Source organism: Corvus moneduloides, chromosome 11, assembly GCF_009650955.1.
Source record: "Corvus moneduloides isolate bCorMon1 chromosome 11, bCorMon1.pri, whole genome shotgun sequence".
Classification (NCBI taxonomy): domain Eukaryota; kingdom Metazoa; phylum Chordata; class Aves; order Passeriformes; family Corvidae; genus Corvus; species Corvus moneduloides.
In genome coordinates this window covers 1919606-1936817 of record NC_045486.1, presented here as the reverse complement: position 1 = coordinate 1936817, position 17212 = coordinate 1919606, and the positions used below count along the sequence as shown (strand labels likewise).

General features: G+C 45.9%; 1 long non-coding RNA gene across 1 annotated transcript; it reads left to right on the top strand.

Moving 5' to 3' along the window:
• Window positions 1-1810: 1810 nt before the first annotated feature.
• On the top strand, window positions 1811-17012 carry LOC116449642. The gene is made up of 4 exons (XR_004242480.1): window positions 1811-2044; window positions 9742-9886; window positions 13446-13606; window positions 16964-17012. It is a non-coding gene; the product is annotated as an uncharacterized LOC116449642 (long non-coding RNA).
• The last annotated feature ends 200 nt before the right edge of the window (window positions 17013-17212 follow it).

Here is a 17212-nt window from a genome sequence, read left to right as displayed (position 1 = left end):
GGCAGTGAGATCACCAGGGCAGAGGGATGGGACCAGAGGCTCTTTAAGGTCCCTTTCATCCTAAGCCATTCTGTGATTCTGAGAAGAAAAAAATACATCTGAACACTGATGGGGAGAACCCTTGTGCTGCTCACCTGGAATGGAGAGCTCAGAAGAGCTGAGTGTGAGTGTGAGCGTGGCCAGGATGTGGAGCTTTATTGCTTGGAGAAATTCAGGATTGCAGAAGAGGAAGACAAGGCTGTCCTGTGGGAGCAGGAGGAGTCCCTGCCTTGCAGTTCTTCTCATTATTCTGAGGCTTTTTCCCCTCAAAATGAGACCTCCTATGAAATAAGTCTTACAATTACCAGCATTAGGAGAGACTGCAGTCAGTTCTGTCCTGACTTCCATGTGTTATTTGCAATGTATACTGGATTGCTGACAAATGAAATCAAAAAAAGACCTTCTTAATTTAATTAAAACCCATATAAATTGTGGAATATATTAGTGAAAAACAGTCTTTGTTGTCTTTGCTTTGGGTTTCCCATGATCTGACAGAAAAATAATGTGTAATGTAAATGTTTATACCTTGGTGGATCTCGTTAAGCCATTTAAAGTTAAGTAATGTTTGCCTGTTTCTAAACTTTAATTAGCATTTAACAAGAAAGCAACAGTCTAGCCAGTTAGAGATTTAAGCAATAACACACGCTCACTTCCATTTTCTAGCAATTAATTGATAACTAGTTTACTGTGGGCTAATAATTAAATGAGGAAACATTCCAAGCAATTTGAAAGCATTGATGCAAATGAGTTCTGCATTTCTTCTTTTCAAATTCACTGACCACGGTATCTAATCTGCCGTGAACAGAGGAAGGCTGAATCATCCCAAATACACGCTCAGGCTGGCTAACCAACCCTTAAAGAGACATCAGGCACTTTGGGGGAGCTTTAATTGCTTTGCTGAGGGAGTCTTGGAGCAGAGCTGGAGTTGGCCATGTGGTGTAGAGGCATGGGCTGGCTGGGCTCTGGCTGCTGGCAGTGGGCTCCTGTCCCTGTGCTGGGGAGCAGGGCAGGGGGCACACGCTGTGGGGCTGCTGGGGCTCTGCACCCACCTGTCCCACCTGGGGTGTTCCTGAGGGAAGCTCAGCTGTGCCTGAGTCCAAGCGGTCGCGGTTCTGCTGTGAGCAGCAGGCCCGGCTCTCGCTCCTCCACCGACGGCAAGAGGAATGGAATGTTTAACAAAGAGGGATCTGAGTTGGCAAAATCACTTGGTACATTCTGGCCGTGGAAATTGAAGGCATTTTTCTCCGGAATGTGGCGGTGATCACTGGGAATAGCTCCTTACAAACAGGAAATGTCCCTGGCTCCCGCACTCGAGGTGCAGCAATCTCCCTGGATGGAGGAAAAGGTCTCATTTTGTCTCAGAGCTCACCCATTTATGAGCTCTTCCTCATCTGGACGGGCAGTGAGGTGAAATTGCCTGAGCTCTATTAAGCTTTAAACACGAGCCATCCATCCCAAGAAAACACTCCTCAAAGGACTGTGCTTCTCAATTCCACTGCTGCCTGTTGCCCACCTGCCACGTCAATGTGTAGAGAATAAACCCAGACCATTTCCACTGCTTTTCCAGCATGGTGGAGCTGTAAAACTGGGAGGTGATACCAGCAGTTCTATGGACTTCCCCCTGCGAAATCCCCGTTTGGTTATCTCCTCTAAGTTAGGAGCTGCTGTTTGTCCAGTGGGAACTCAGTGTATGGGACCTCCTGGCAGTACTTAGAATACAGTCGAAAAAAATCTTTAATCTAAACAAGTATTGCCCAAAATACTCATTTGTGTTCACATTTTAATGTATTGTGTTTAATATCTTGTGTTTTCTCTCACTAGACTGGAGATGATGGAGAAGTAAGAATGTCAACTCTGTCTAATGCCAGGTTTGAGACCTTGTGTCCTTCTGCTTTCCCTGTGAACAGAGCCTGGGGAGAGGAGCTGAGGAGCAGCCCTGGGGGTGCCCATGGGAGGATGATGAGCTGAAGGCCTGCTGTGAGTGACCATCACCTGATTCCCCCAGGTACCTTCCCCTCGGGATGGGCTCCCCTTTGCTGGCTGTTTAATCCCCAGAGAGCTCATCCCCAGCTTTTCTCTCGACTGCTGTAAATACAGTTTCTCCAAAGGCTGCTGTGGCCATTCCTAGATGGGCTGAGGGATGGCCTGTCCCTTCCCAGTTATTTAATAACCAGCATTTACTGGGATCCCCAGTAAGAGTCTCTGGCTCTCCCTGAAATGCTTTCTGAGCTGAAAACCAGATAATACTGGAACTAACTCAGACATTTTGGGATATTTCATGTCACAGAAATAGGGTAGAATTACACAAAAAGTATTGATTCCCATTTATCACTGCTTCATAATACTTTTTTATTAAACTTTATTTAATCCTTGCTTTCCAACTCATTCCGTTGTCGCCGGCTGTGCCAGACATTGATGATTTATTATGTTCTCTTAATAGATATACATTTGGAGCTCCAGAGGGGAGAGCCATATTAGTTCCTTCAATCTTTTCGAGTGCCCAGAGAGGATTGCTTTGGGAAACACTTGCTTAAAAAGCCTTCCTAAAGCTCATTTCCAGTTGGAAGTAACTCCAGTGATGGGTTCAAAGCAACTTGAGCCAGGGTTTGAAGAAAAGGTTCCTGTTTGGGAGCCTGGATAAGTGGAGATTTTAGAATATTTTGTTTTCTCTTCCTCCAGAGTGTCACATCCCATAGGATCAGGGGCTATGGGGTTGTTTTATGTGGAAATAAGGACAAAGCAAACCTCATCCTTACAGTTTTTCCCTTCTTCCCAGCAGCTGTTGGGAGCACAAATATTACCCTGCTGTATATGCACAGCTATAATTTGAAATTATAAATAGTGCCTAATTTTCCTGGTATTTACTCCACAGACATAAATAGAGCTCAAACTAACTGGAAAATAAAAATAAAAGAGCACTTCTATCTCATGGAGATGTCAGTGCTAGCTTGAATTTACTTTGATCTGATTAAGTATTGCATATAATTTTTCATCACACTGTATATTTAACAAAATCAGTCTGTGATTTAATGTTTAGAAGAAAAATAGTGACAAATATAAATGCTATTTATTAAGCAGCAAATAACCATGGCCTGTCAGCAAAAGGGTTGCTTTTTATAGTAAGTGAGTGTCAAAGTAATTCAAATGGTTGGATATTTCAGGTCAAAATGTGTTGTTGTTTTTTTTTTTTTTTAATGGGCAGATTGAAAATTCCGAAATTTAGCAAAATAATTATTAGCCATAATGCTCAAGAAGCAATTTATTCAAGAAGTAGAGCTCCCTATTTGTGGAGTTTTGAGACATTTCTTGCATTTATTCCTATATTACAACTTACTTATGATTTATTCAGACTTGTCCTCTCTGTGGAATGAAAGGGTGTTGTGCCACTGCCATGTGCAGTGGAGACTCCCCCCAAAATCACCTGTGTTGGATTCATTTATTGATGTGATAGCCCCTGAATGCATTTGCTCTTTTATTTTAAACTTACTCATTTCTCCTGGAGACACAACTGAGGTTTGTGATAGTCATCACCCAGACTGCAGCGTTTTCCAACCCAAAACACGTCCTCCAATCATTTCAGGGAGCGACTGAGACAATTTGTTAACGAGCTGATGTCTGGAGTGGCTCCTCATATTGAGTAGCACCCTAGAGCATGGAAATTTTCTTTATTCCTGGCTGTTAATAAGTTATTATTCCCCCATTATCGTCACTATTATTTATTAATGGCTGTTCCAGTGCTTTGGTCATGCTCATCATCCTGGTTTCCAGCAGCAATTCCGAGATGTTGACGCTGTCCCACTTTCCCTCGGTGCCAGTAGGACTCTCCTGCAAAGACACCCAGAGGTTACTCTGCTGCGAGCGAGGAGAAAATCCTGGCTTTGATCCTGGCAACTTCCTGGGGAGTGGAATTTCCTGGGAGGCACGGTCTGATCCACTGCTGGGTAGTTGGAGTTGCTCCTTAAATTCCAGAGGGCTGGTGAAAGCTTGGAATCCCCCAGAACCAGCTTTAGCTCCTGGAGCTGTTCCTGGTCTGTTCCTGGAGCTGTTGGTGAGAAATGGCACAAGGTTTTAAAGGCTCTTGGGGAGAAGACAAGGAAATACAGAAGGGATGAAGGTTTTTTGTACTTCTGCACCTCCTTTCTGGTTTTTATCACTCAGGAAAGGTTTGATCAGCTCCTGCCCCTTGCTGTGTGCTGCTTAAGGTGGGTCCTGCTTCAGGTTTTGGGTGAATGCTTTAGGAAGGCAGCACTTGGAGCTGGAAGGATGGAACAGCTTTGCTCCAGCCAGCAGGGCTCAGGGGGTGCTGCCTGTGGCTCACGTGAGGGGGAGTTGCTCCACTGGTATCACCTTCCTTGGTGCCTCCAGCATTTCTCACCACTCTCCAGGATTTCTCCTCTCCTTCCAGCAGAGTGCATTGCAGCAGTGCTGTTCAGCTTTCCTAACCCTGCTCTCCCTGTTTTGCTCAGTGCGCTGTTGTTGATTTTATTTTTTATGTATTTTTTTAAAATTTCCAGTGGATTGCTTTCAGAGAAATGTTCACCAAAACACACAAAGAGCCATGGGGCTGTCCCTCCCATAAGATGTGCACAGCACCAGCTCCAGCTGAGATGTGATGAGCAGAAGCTGCTGCTGCCTCAGACAGAAAGAGCCTCTTTCATTCCACCTGTGGGAATCATTTCTCATGGTGCATTACAAGGCTGTGCCCATCTGGGCATGGGGACAGGGAACAGGGATGGGGGAAAAGGGGGCAGGATGTGGGGGCTGCTCTCAGAAACCCCTCTGCTTCCAGAGCAGATGGACAGCTGGCAAATCAAACAGGGTCCCAGACGTGGTGAGTTCCTATTTACATTTATAAAAATTCCCCACTCTTCTGCCTTCTGCTGGAAATTCTCTCGGTAACTCAAAGCTTTTGGTGAAACTGCTGAGGTTCCACATAACCAGAGCTCCAGGGGTGGCTATCCCCTCCTGCCCAGCCTTGGATGCCATCACTCTGCCTTTCCAACCAGAAATATTTGTTTAAATAGCTTGATTTGTTTCTGCTGACTCACAGCTTAATGGGATTTTAAATCTGTTTGTCTCAGTGCCTCGTTCCAGTCTCTGGGTGTTCCCTGGGACAACTCCATCATCTCCCAGGGCATCCAACCCAAAGGGCAGGTCAAGGTCCATGGGCAAGAACCCAGCCTGCAGGGGGGAACAAGGGCATGGATGGGGGGAAGAGAGCATGGATGGTTTGTGCTCTGCAGGAACCTTTGCAAGGCAGGAGATCTTCTCCCAGGTTTTTTCCTCTTGACTGCACTGGTTTTGTATGGAGGGGAAAAAACCCAAGGGCTTTTCTATGTTCTGTGTTAGTTTTTTAATAGCTCAGCACTCGCTGGATCTTTGCAGTGTTCAAGACCTCATGAATTTTTAAAAGAAACCCGACTGAAAACACAAACAGAACGTGTTTGTACCCGGGAGGAGCTTTCACACCTTTTCTGGCTGTTCTGTGAGTTCCTTGGGGTCACGGCTCCTCCTGCAAGGCTGGAGTGCTCCCTGTAAATCCCTGGGACATATCCTTGGTGGTTTGGGCTGTCCCAGGAGTGTGGCATCACTGGCTTTCACCTTGCTGATGTGAAAACTCAACGTGGAGTACTTGGGACTTGCCAGCAAAGCTGGGATTTGCTGGGGGCCACTGAGGGTCCCTCTGAGGGACACCCCAAGGCTGTCATCCATAGGCACCCTGCTGGGCCAGCACTGCCAAGCACACAGGAGCAAGGAATGTTTCTTCCCATTAACCAACCTTGGTTCCAGTAACAATTTTGGTGGTTTCCTCCAAGGGAGCTTGGGTTCAAAGGAGTTAGTGGTCTGTTCAAAGGGTTTCATGTTATGTGAGGCCCTGGCACAGGGTGCCCAGAGCAGCTGTGGCTGCCCCTGGATCCCTGGCAGTGCCCAAGGCCAGGCTGGACATTGGGGCTTGGAGCAGCCTGGGACAGTGGGAGGTGTCCCTGCCTGGGGCAGGGGTGGCACTGGGTGGGATTTAAGGTTCTGTCCTATGATTCAAGGTTCTCCAAGGTTGTACTTGCACCAGGCAACTCCAAGGCCTCTCCTTTCTCTGAAGCAGTTCCCAATATTTCTGCCTTATATTACCATTCTTCAGTGGAGAACATTTCCTCTTTTCAGCAGTCTTTCTGATATGTTTTTTTTTTTCCGTTCCCTTCTGGTCCATTTTGTGAGAAAATTGAAGCACGTTTCAGGACATGTTGCTTCAGTGGAACGGAAATAACCCTTTTCTTCCCTGGTGGAAGCAGCACTGTCCAAACTGGTGAGGTTCTTTCCCTCCCAGACATTTCTGTGCTCCCGGAAGGGAAGCTGGGCAGTCATTCTTTTGCCACATGGAAAATGAGAGTTCTGGTGTTGGATTTTAAAGCAAGAACAGCATGTAGATGCCTACATGCCATGGGAAAACAGTATTGCAAAATCTGCTACAAAAAGCATTTCGGGAAAAATTGCCCATGACAAAGGACAGGCACTTTTAATCTCATTTTCAGAATTTACAGAAAATCTGTTGTGTGCCTTAACTGGCTTCTTGGAATACATTGTCTTGTGCCAGAGTCAGGGAGAGTGTAGGAAGGAGGAGGAGCTAAGTGAGAGGTGCTCTGAAATGCAGCAGTTCAGCTTCTCTTTGGGTCTCTGGATCTTCAGAGATTGTCATCTTCTGAGCCAGATTCCTGTGGTGGAAGTTAGAGGATGCTGGGCACTGCCCAGGCTCCCCAGGCCACGGTCACAACCCCAAGGCTGCCAGAGCTCCAAGAGCATTTGGACAATTGGGGTTGCTGGGGTGTCTCTGCAGGGCCAGGAGCTGGACTGGATGATCCTTGTGGGTCCCGTCCATCCCAGGATATTCTGTGATTCCAAACCTTTCCCAGTTCTCCCTCCATCAGTAATTCTCTGTAGGAAAGAGTAAAATACTGCACTGATTTCAGGTGAGGTGATTTTTTCCCCTAAATATCCCCAAATCTTGCACCAGACACAGGGCAAACCTTGTCCCAGTGCAGCAGCAAGTCCTGTCTCTGTCAGGTGTGTGGATGTGCCTTGCTCCTGTCCCTGGGCTGTGCCAGTGGCTCCCCAGGGATGACACAAAGCTGCTCCTCAGTTGTTCCCTTCAGGGAGCCCTGCACTCCTTGTTTCTCTCATCCTGGGACTGCACAGCCCCTGGAGCCACGTGCCAAGAGGAGCGAGTAGGACTGGAGAATTCTCATTCTTAAGCAATTTAATCCTACAGGCTAGAAACTCCTTGGGATAGCAAAATCCAGGAAAAATACAGCTTTTATGGCCTTTAAATCAAAGATTCCTGACAAGCTAATAATGGGCTGCTGTGCTCTTGGTGACAAGGATTTTGCAGTGGCAGCGTTAGGAATTGCCTTTGTCATTGCTCCTGGCTGGACATGGACTGGTTTATATATGGATCCTTCCCAGGGGTGGTGCAGAGCAGGAGGAGCAGGAATGCTGGTTAAATAAATCCAACCTCCATGCCTGGGCTGGAGTTGGGAGCTGTGGAGCCTTGGACAGGGTAATTACAAGGCAGGGCATTGCAGAAGTGTTGAGCAGCAGCTCATTAGCACAAGGGCTTTATGTCTGTAGTGTAATGTGAGTTAAGTTCTCCTCCTTGCCAGGACTAATTGTTGAATATTTCGATAAACATTAGCTCTGCAGAAGGAAAGGGGTCAGGAGCAGCTCTTCAGGGAGATGTTATGTTAGGAAGCTGCTTTAACAGGCTCCCTTGTACTTCTGAGGCTTCATAAGGAAAGGCTGGGGATACTTCAGCCTTGATCTCCTAAACCGCTTTGTAGTCCTGTTTACAGTGGCATTATTTGTGTGCTGGAAATGATGTGTGTGCTGAAGTGCTCCGCTGGACTGGGGCAATGGGATCTTGACAGGGAGAGGCTCCCTTTTCCCAGCAGCTTTTAAGTTGTTTTTATCAGCTCCCAAAGAGAATCTTGGTGAAAAGCTCTTGAATTTTCGCTGGCTGGGAAACAAACAAACATATATTTAGAATATATGGTGCTGTTGAAGGGGGTGAAAGGAGGGGATTCAGAATTTGCGTTTTGGCCCTGCCTCTGTGTGTGGGAAGGGCCATGTGTGGATGGGGAGGTGTGAGAAAGTGCCTCAGCCAGGTGTGTTTTCCAGGCCAACTTTGGAAAGTCTCCCAAGCAAACTCATTTATCCCATCCCATTGTATTTCTATTTCAGTGTGCACTGGAGGTGACGTCAGGTATACATCAAGAAAATGGCTCAGGAGAAGGAAACTGTCGGGCAGCCATAAATTAAAGAGAGTTATGGGCGAGTTTGTGGGTTCTCAACTCTTAATACACCTTGCAGCTTTAGCATAGCAGTTGAGCTCACAGTGAGACAAGAGTTGACAGGATTATATTTTATTTTAAGAAGTTTATATTTTAAGAAGCCCATTTGCTGCTTTCTTCCTCTCCTACTTCAGTTTTTGTCTTGGAAACAAACGATTATGGAACTTGGGCTTCCTTGTCACTGTCTGAAGTGCCCCCTCAGGTCACTTTTTTTCGGTCTTCCCTCTTTTCCTGCACATTTAGGAGCATCTGGTCCAGAAGATGAAGTGTGGGGTTTTGTGGGTGCTGTGTGGGATGCTGGGGCTGGAGCTGGCCTTGCCCTCTCCCATGTACCTGCAGTGTGGAAGGAGGGCATGGAACAGCTCAGACCTGAGGTTAAATGTGTGCCCCACGGCGTCTTCACAGGATAAATTGAAGTATCTAAATGGCTTCATGATGTATTCCAAAATAGATGTCTATAAATATCTTCATTTTTTTATATATGCATAGATGGAGGGAGGTAGTTCTGCCCCTCTGCTCCACTCCAAGGACTGCTTGCAGCTTTTCATTTTTTCTGAGGAGAAGGGGCAGAGCAGGACAGGGCCTTGTCCCAGGGGATCCCTTCTCTGCTGGTGCCTGCAGGTGTGCAGGGCTGCTGGGGCCTGGGGCAGGGATGGCTCCCAGCCCACCACTTGTCTCCTGACAGGCAGAGATTTGGCACTCTGCTCTCATGGCAGGCTCCAGCTTCATTTGCCTGTGCTTTCAGCCACTTCTGACTCACTGGAACATCCTGAACAGCAGCAAAAGTGACAAAAAAAAGGACAGAACCCAAGGACTGTGTGTGGTTATTTACCCCAGTTTGTGCCTGGGGCCCCAAAGAACTCCAGCTTTCCTTGTTTTCCTTCAGCTGGGCCAGCTCCTTGCCCCTGGCACAGGTGAGAGAGGGCAGACCTGGGGTGAACCCTGTGCTGGGGGATGTGCTGGCCCCGAGCACGGGGTGACCCCTGGGGACACAGTTTAGCAGCTGCTGTGAGCAGGTCTGCCCGTGGCTGCTGGCAGATCTGCCAGAACCAGGAAAGCCTCTTTGCTGCTGCCTTTCTCTCTGCAGTACTCTGCTCCTCACTGCCAAGAAATGCAGTCCATTTTTACAGAAATTGTTTTGAGCCATAACAATATCCTGTAGAACAGCAAGCTCTTGGAGGTAGAGAGAAAGCAGCATTTAAAATAAAAAAAAAAAATGTATTCAACTAGAACAGTTGATGGTTTTCACATTCATTTATAATAGAGCAAAAGGAAAACCCCATGAATTCACCTTTCTGTGTATTCCTGCAAATTGGAATGCCTCGTGCCTTGTTTATTTGCAATTTTCCCCACATTTTTGCAGGATAAATCAGCTTGGATGCAACAAGAACCAGCCTTGTTCCTGCCAAACCCTCAGGGACCTGAGGACAACTAAACCGAGCTGGATCCTGCAGGATGGGCAGAATTTAGAGGCAGAACTTTGGTCCTGCTGTGCAGCCCAGCCCAGGGTAAGTCAAACGTTGATGTGGTCCAGCTCTAGCTGGGAACAGATCTGATCTGTCCTCACTCACTCGCTCACTCACGGCTGGTCCTGTTTCCCTGCTCCCTTCCCTGCTGTGGACAATCCCGGGAGTGCTGCAGTGGGATTTGGCAGTGGAGGAGCTGCTCCTGCAGGGCTGGTGTGGGTCACTCCCTTCTAAGAGACCTCCAGAGTGGTGCCAAATCCCTGAGCCAGGCTCTGGGGCTGCTGGAGCTGAGCTGCCCCATCCAGCATTAGATGGAAGGTTGGGGTAGTGGTGCCTTCAGCCCGGCCCCTTGCGTAGCTCCTGGTCCCTTCCAGTCCTGGCCAAAGGGTTCTGACCATGCAGGCTGTGGGGCTGGCCCTTGCAGGCTGACCCAGCCCTGCCTTCAGTCCCCTTACACTCAAATTTTGTGCTGTAAATGATGTGTAAATAATTACCCAGAAATGCAGCTGCTCTGAGTTACAAATGGGAACTTCAGCAGGTCCCTGGTCCCAGGTGAAGCTTCTGAGCAGTGCTCTGGTAAAACCAAGGAGCAGTGCAGGAGCAGAGGGTTCCTCATCTTCAATATCACACTGGCTGGTGACCTTTTTCTGCCACTCCACGAGTGAGGGATGCTGCCAGTTCCCAAATAAAGCACTCTACAAGTGGATTTGCAGTCAGGAATGAACAGGGAATGTGTTAGAGGCCTGTCAATGCAGCTGTGTGGTTTCTGTGGAGAAAGCACCGGGTAATGTGTTAATTATCCCATTTTTATCCTGTGTGGCCTAATGCCATTCAGAAAAATAAAATCCTGTAAGGGGAAAAGAGCCCATGGAGAACAGTGTGTGAAACATCCCCATTTAATGTATGGCCCAGCACAGCCGAGGGGAATGTTCTTGTTTGGTACTGGGCATGATAACGATGATTACCTGGGTGAGAGAAGCAGGAGCTGCTCCTTTAGCCCGTGTTTGCTGCCCACCCTGAGTTTGAGGGAGGAGCTGAGCCCTTCCCAGCGTTTCTTTGCTGTTGGGTACAAATAAAAACTGAATTAACAGCAGAGCCTTCCCCAGCAGCTCCCATTTGTGAGGATGTCTTTGGGAACTCAACGGTAAATCAGTAATTGTGTGTTGGGAAATGGCAGAGACAAGTTCATACACATTTGTTATGTAGAGAGACCTCTCCAGGTGCTCCTCTGCTCTGCCATTACTGTAATACATGGTTTATTTTACCAGCTTGTGTATCTCACTGAGAAATGGATCTATCAATTTATGTAGGCATTGTGGTCCTCTTTCCATTCCTGTAATAGCTGCTGTATTTCAGCCATTTATGTACTGCACTAAACTCTTTTTTTTTGTTCAGAAAATATTTTTGCCTTAAAACACAAGTTGCAGCAGATACAGTTATAGAAATGCCCCATTCTCTGGGAGCTTTCTTGGGAGTAAAAAGCTCATTTTAGCTCAGATTTTTTGAGAAGTCTCTGAAGGCAATTAAAAAAGCAAACCCTAAAATTCTATGGAGTTCTGAGTGCCCACAGTGGGGGTTAAAGTGATTTTTAGCTGTGCCTGGGGTTTTTCTTACCTAGGGGTATGATTGCCTGATTTTCCTGTCTAGTCAGGTCTGATGCTGGTGGGTCTGAAGTACCCAAGGCCCTTGGGGAGGTTCAGCCCTGGTGCCCCTTAGACTGACCACATTTCTCCCATTGAATTTTTCCATTTCAAATTTTTCTAGGCCCATCCCAGCACAACCCTGGGACTTATTTTGCTCCAGTGACAGGCACAGTTGTAGAAAAGTCTTTAGAAATTGAGCTAGAGACGTACAAAACTAAGGTCAAAAGGATTTTGGTGGAAAAGTGGGATGTTGGAGTCCTTTAAAGAGAGCCCTGAGAAAAGATGGTCTGCCCAGACTTCGTTTGTTGTCTGTCTAGACTTTGCAGCCCTCAGGATGTTTTTGTTTCTGCAGCTCTGAATTGTGAATGGCCTTTAATTTTTCTACCTCACAATTCAACAAAAGAGCAGGAGGAATAAAACAGAAGGAGGAGTAATGGCAGTGGGAACGGGTAGAATTGTGGCATTCAGGGGGTGTGACAATCCAGCGAGGACGTTTCTGTTGTCTCCAGTGAGTTACTTCTAAGGAGACAAAGCACGGGTGCAGGCAGTGACTCCAGGCTGTCCAGCCCCCTCTGGATGCATCCCTTCCCTCCAGGTGCATCCCTTCCTTCCAGCACCACCCACCTTGGTGTCCTGGGACACCTGGAGAGGGTGCCTTGATCCCACAGTCTGTGTCCCTGTGGAAGATGTCAAACAGCGTCAGTCCCTATCCCGAGGAACATCCCTGGTCACTGCTCTCCCTGCACATGGACAGCACCTGGAGCAGACAATTCCTTATCCCTGAGTTGTCCATCCGCCAAATCCAGTCTCTCCAGTCTGGAGACAAGGATGTCACGTGGGCAGCATCCAGTGCTTTGCACAAGTCCAGGTAGCTGACGTCAGTCGCTCTTCCCTTCTCCACCAACGCTGTGACTCTGTCCCAGAAGGCCACCAAATTTGTCAGGTCTGATTAACCTCCTGTCTCCTTCTTTAATCTCCCCCAAACAGTTTTGGGATAAAAGATGTGCTCAAGATGAAAGAAAGAGCACCACTACACAAAGGCATTAATGCTCACAGAGCTCAGCAAGAGAAATGGAATCTTTTATCCCAGCTGGAGCATTTCTCCGAGTGAAGAAGTGACAAACTCATGATCCACTCCAGCACCATCCCTGAGGAGCTGGCCAAGCTGGCTGCAGCCATCCCAAGCCAGTCACTTGGACCAGTTTGGGTTTGGCTGCTTTGAGAAATGCAGTAAAATGACAATAAAGTGGCTGTTGCAGGAACTTGAAGCAATTCCCAGGGGATCTCTTTAGAGGCTGCAGCTCGATCCCAGGTGAACAGGGCTGAGTTGACAGAGCCCTTCCCCTCCGTGGAGCACTTGTGCCTTGCCCTGCTGCACTTCAGGAATTCTCTGTCTGCAATTGCTGCTGCTTCTTCACCTTTGGGCACACCCAGCGCTGCTGGGATGCTCCACTCACCACAGTTGTTGCTTTGGGGTCTTCCCCTTTCCCAGTAAATCCCTACAGTACCAGTGCTCATCTTTGCCCCATTAGCTGTTCAAAAAGGAAGCGTGATCCTTGGAAAATGGGGAATGTGGAGTTGTTGGTGTTAGAACTGGGGCTGGAAGTGAATGCCAGTGTCCCCCCATCAGGCAGGAGCTGTATCCAGACACAGCTGTCCAGCAAACTCCTGGAATTGCAGGAGATGGGGAGAGGTTTGTAACAGTCACTGTGGTAACAGCAGGGACTCAGGATTCAGCTGGAATAAAAGGTATGTTTAAGCCAGGGAAGTGGATCACTCTCTTACACCAATATTTAACTAGAGAAATAGATTCCTTCAGGAATGTGTGTAACTCAGAGCTGTCTGACAACATTTCAGAGCTGAGGGATCCAAAAGCTTCAAAAATCTCTATATAAATAGTGTTAAATAGCGAGGTTTTTTCTGTAAATTTAACCGATTTTTTTTTCCTTTGAAATTAGGGGATGTTCACAAGGCCATGCACAAAATAAGTATGAAAATTGTGGATATTTCAGATGAAAATCATGGAGATACTTTCTCAATGTGGAAGTGGTGCCTTGAAAACTATTTGGGAAAGTTCCTGCTCGCTCTCCGTGGAGGATTTTGGCTGCTGTGCTTAAGAGTGAGTAGAGCTGCTTTGCCAGTTCATTCTGAGTTTTAACATGGCGGTGAAAAAATGTTTTGAATGATAACATTCTCTGATGGGGTCTTAACTTCCTTTGTATTGTTAACCAAAATTAAAATCTGCATTTTTATGCCAGCAAAGTCTCCACAGGTAAAACTTTAATGTACAACATATGGAATATGTATTTTAATAATTCAGTGCAATTGTGATGGAAAAGAAACCATTGGTGCTGGTATTTGAGCCTTAATGAACATTGTGGTGCCTTTAATCACCTTGATCTCGTTGGCATTTCAGAAGAGCTGGGTCTGGAAGAGGTGATGATAATATTTTAATATTAACATCAAATATTCATGAAGCAACAGCAGTAGTTAGTTCTCACATATTACAACTTTGGTATTGTTTTAGTACTTACTCCATTGCTCTGGAGGTGGCGATGGTTGGACTCATGATCTTAAAGGCCTTTTCCAATCTTAATAATTCCATGATTTATGACACCTTCTAAAGCACTGCCCTGATCCCTTCACTCAGTTCTAACAGTCCCAATGATATCTGTGGATGAAGTTGATTTATGTTTGAGTGCAGGGTCAAAGAGCAATCAAACAGATCCTAAATAGTGATCAGTTACTCAAGAAATACCCATGGGTAAATAATAATAAATAAATTAATAACTGGTTGTTTTAATCTTATTCTCAGGTAGAAGCCAGTTATTCTTTATGGCTCATGAAACAAATGTGGCTCAAAAAACCTCAAACACTTGGTATAAAAAAGAATATATTTCACTGATTAAAGAAGAATTAAATTATAATTTGATTCTTTTGGACTTTGTGTGCTGTGCTACAGGTGTAAGACTAGGAGCTCCTTAGTTTATATTTGTACCTCTCACATTGTCTCTTGGCTTCTGAGATGACTTTGTTATTCAGAACTGCTCCAATCAGTTCCTGATTTTACTGTCAGCCTGAAAGGAGCATATTTGAACTTCAAAAAGAAGAGTTGAGGGGGGGAAAAAAGAAATAGATTCAAAAATAGATTCCTGCAGAAAGTATAATCAGGAGTAATTTTCTTTTTGCAGAAATACTGCAAAACAGACTCTGCTTGTTCTAAAGCAAGGGAAATATTGGAAGATCACTCTCTAGTGGTAGCAGCCAAATAGGTTTTTGAAAGTGTAGTGAGTCCACCATAATTTTACATCTAATTCTGTGTTTTCCTCATAACAATTTACTGTTTGTTTTCCCCATATTTTCAGTGTCACTCGCAGGGCTTGGTGGAGCAATTTTCCCATAAACAACAGGGGGATTGTGGTGCATGTCAAAGGGAAAGGAGGGCTCCGGGGGAAGTTTTGATCTCCAGAGCGAGCTCTGCTCCCTGGGATCAGCTCCTGCCAGGGAGAGCTGACACGCCCCGAGAGCCTCTGGGGCAGGAGCTCTCTGAGAGGGAGCAGACTCACAGAACAGCAAGGAGATGCTCTGAGCCTTCTCTTTGAAGCCATTGCTCTCAGATTTCATTTTATTAATTCATTCTATTACTTACTAATATAGTGATCTTCCATTGGAAGGTGGAGGGAAGGTGTTTATTCCGTGGGGGTGGATCCTGAGTCTTGTTCCAGAGCTGGCTCTTGTGGGAACGTGTTGTGCTTGCTGCCAAATTTGGGGGGTCAGCACTCCATCTCCTCCAAAGTGACATTCAGGGGTGCTGATTTAAACCAGCCAAAGCTCCAATAGTCTTCAGTCAAATGTGATTTTAATTCGCTGTGCCAGGCTGCCTCCTTGGGAGGCGTTAATTGCTGTATTTGGCCTGTGAATTCTGCCTGGGTGGATAATGGGAACTGATGTTGGTCACTGTGAGTGAAACTGAGAAAAGATCTTTTCTGACACGGCTCAGTCCATGCCTAACATTGCTGATGGAAATTTAAAGGAAGTCATCAAGGATTCCCAGTGCAATGAGAGAAACGCAGGAAACTCTGGCCACAATTAGGCTGGGATGGCAAAAGAGTTGGAGCCAGAAGAGACAACCTGTTTCCTAAGCACAGAAGAACTTTTTCCAGGTATAAATTCTGAATTTAAACTGTAATATTTAAAGCAGTTTAGTCCTGGTGAGGAGCAGTTTAGTCTGGGAGGAGATTTAGATTGAACTAAAAGTTACTGCATTCATCAAACCAGCTCCAGCAGACTTGTTTTTAAAGGCACCAAATATAATTTCCAGAAGTGTTTATCTAATCACATCAACGGGATAAGTGCTTGGGCACTTCTCAAAATACCACTGGGAACTTCAGGAAAAATCTGAACTGTCTGGAGCATGGATAGCTGTGGTTTTTTATGGTCATTAATATTGGGTTTCATACCACAGGAGCTGCTGGCATTGCTGATTTGTCACAATGTCACATTCTTATTGTACCCAGAATATTTAAGGTTTGTGCCAGTGTCATTGTGGACACCTCAGTTTGCAACCTCATTTCAGATTCCCTTTGTCCAGTGCCCGTCAGTGAAACATCTGCTGCTCATATGAAATGATTCAGTCACTTAATCACCCCAGAGCATTGATCTGTCTATAACCTTTTTTAGAATAAAGATTTAATGTCACTCTTGGAGGTTGTAGCTGATACCTCCAGTCTGGTCTTGCTGCAGTTTAGGAAAGCTGTTAACACATTCTTATCTTTTGAGAGTTCTTTTTTAAATACGAAAGGTGAGCAAAAATATCTTTTATCTCCATTGTCTTAGCAAGTGTTTAACTTGCTGTTGAGTATTTCAGGAAAAAGGAGTCAGATATTATGTTGAAGACACTGATCTGCTTTTAAGACATAAAACTGAGTAAAGAAAGATGGTCAAACACCCAGAGCAGATCCTGACCCTTTTTAACCAGTGAGGAGGTGAAGTAACAGCATTCCCATTTCCCTCATTTTCCCTGGAGCTGCTGCAGGTTTGGGATCAGGATGGTGCCCAGCACTGGACTAAAAGGGTTTTGTGGAAGGCTCCAGTTAATCACTGGGATCTAGGGCATGCTTTTCAAGGCTCTGCAGCCTGGGAGAATCACCTGCATTCATCTCTGTCTCAATAAGGTTTGGATGGCAGAATTGCTCTGCTGCCCTGCAATTGAGTTAACTTGACAGCCAGAGTCTCATTGTTATTGGCCAATACCATTAATTTTGATGTGACATATTTCTTGCTAATGGGAACATTCATATTATCAGTATTTTCAAAAGGCAGGAGGAAGGAAAAAAGCTCTCCCACAACACTATCAATATTTCCCGGGCAGGCAGTGCAGGAGGGAACATTCTGCTTTCTAGAGCCTTGCTTTTATTGATTGCTAGAGGTCTTAAAAACATTTTCACCTTTTTTTCTGCATACTTTTCCCCTTCAGAGGCTGCAAGTGCACGTGAAGAGGAAAACTAACATAAACAGGTAAAAAAACATGGAAAAGCAAAAGCAACTGTGTTTCTGTGAGGAATCCTGAAATACCAGATCTGTTTGGGCAAAGGGAGCACTGTGCAATAGAAACAGCTCAGTGGGGAAGTGAAGTTTAAAGCAGACTAAGGAGTAACTCCTGGACACAGGAGTTATCTGGATTTGTAATGAGTTGGAGTCCTGCTTTTCCTTGATTCTTGTGTGC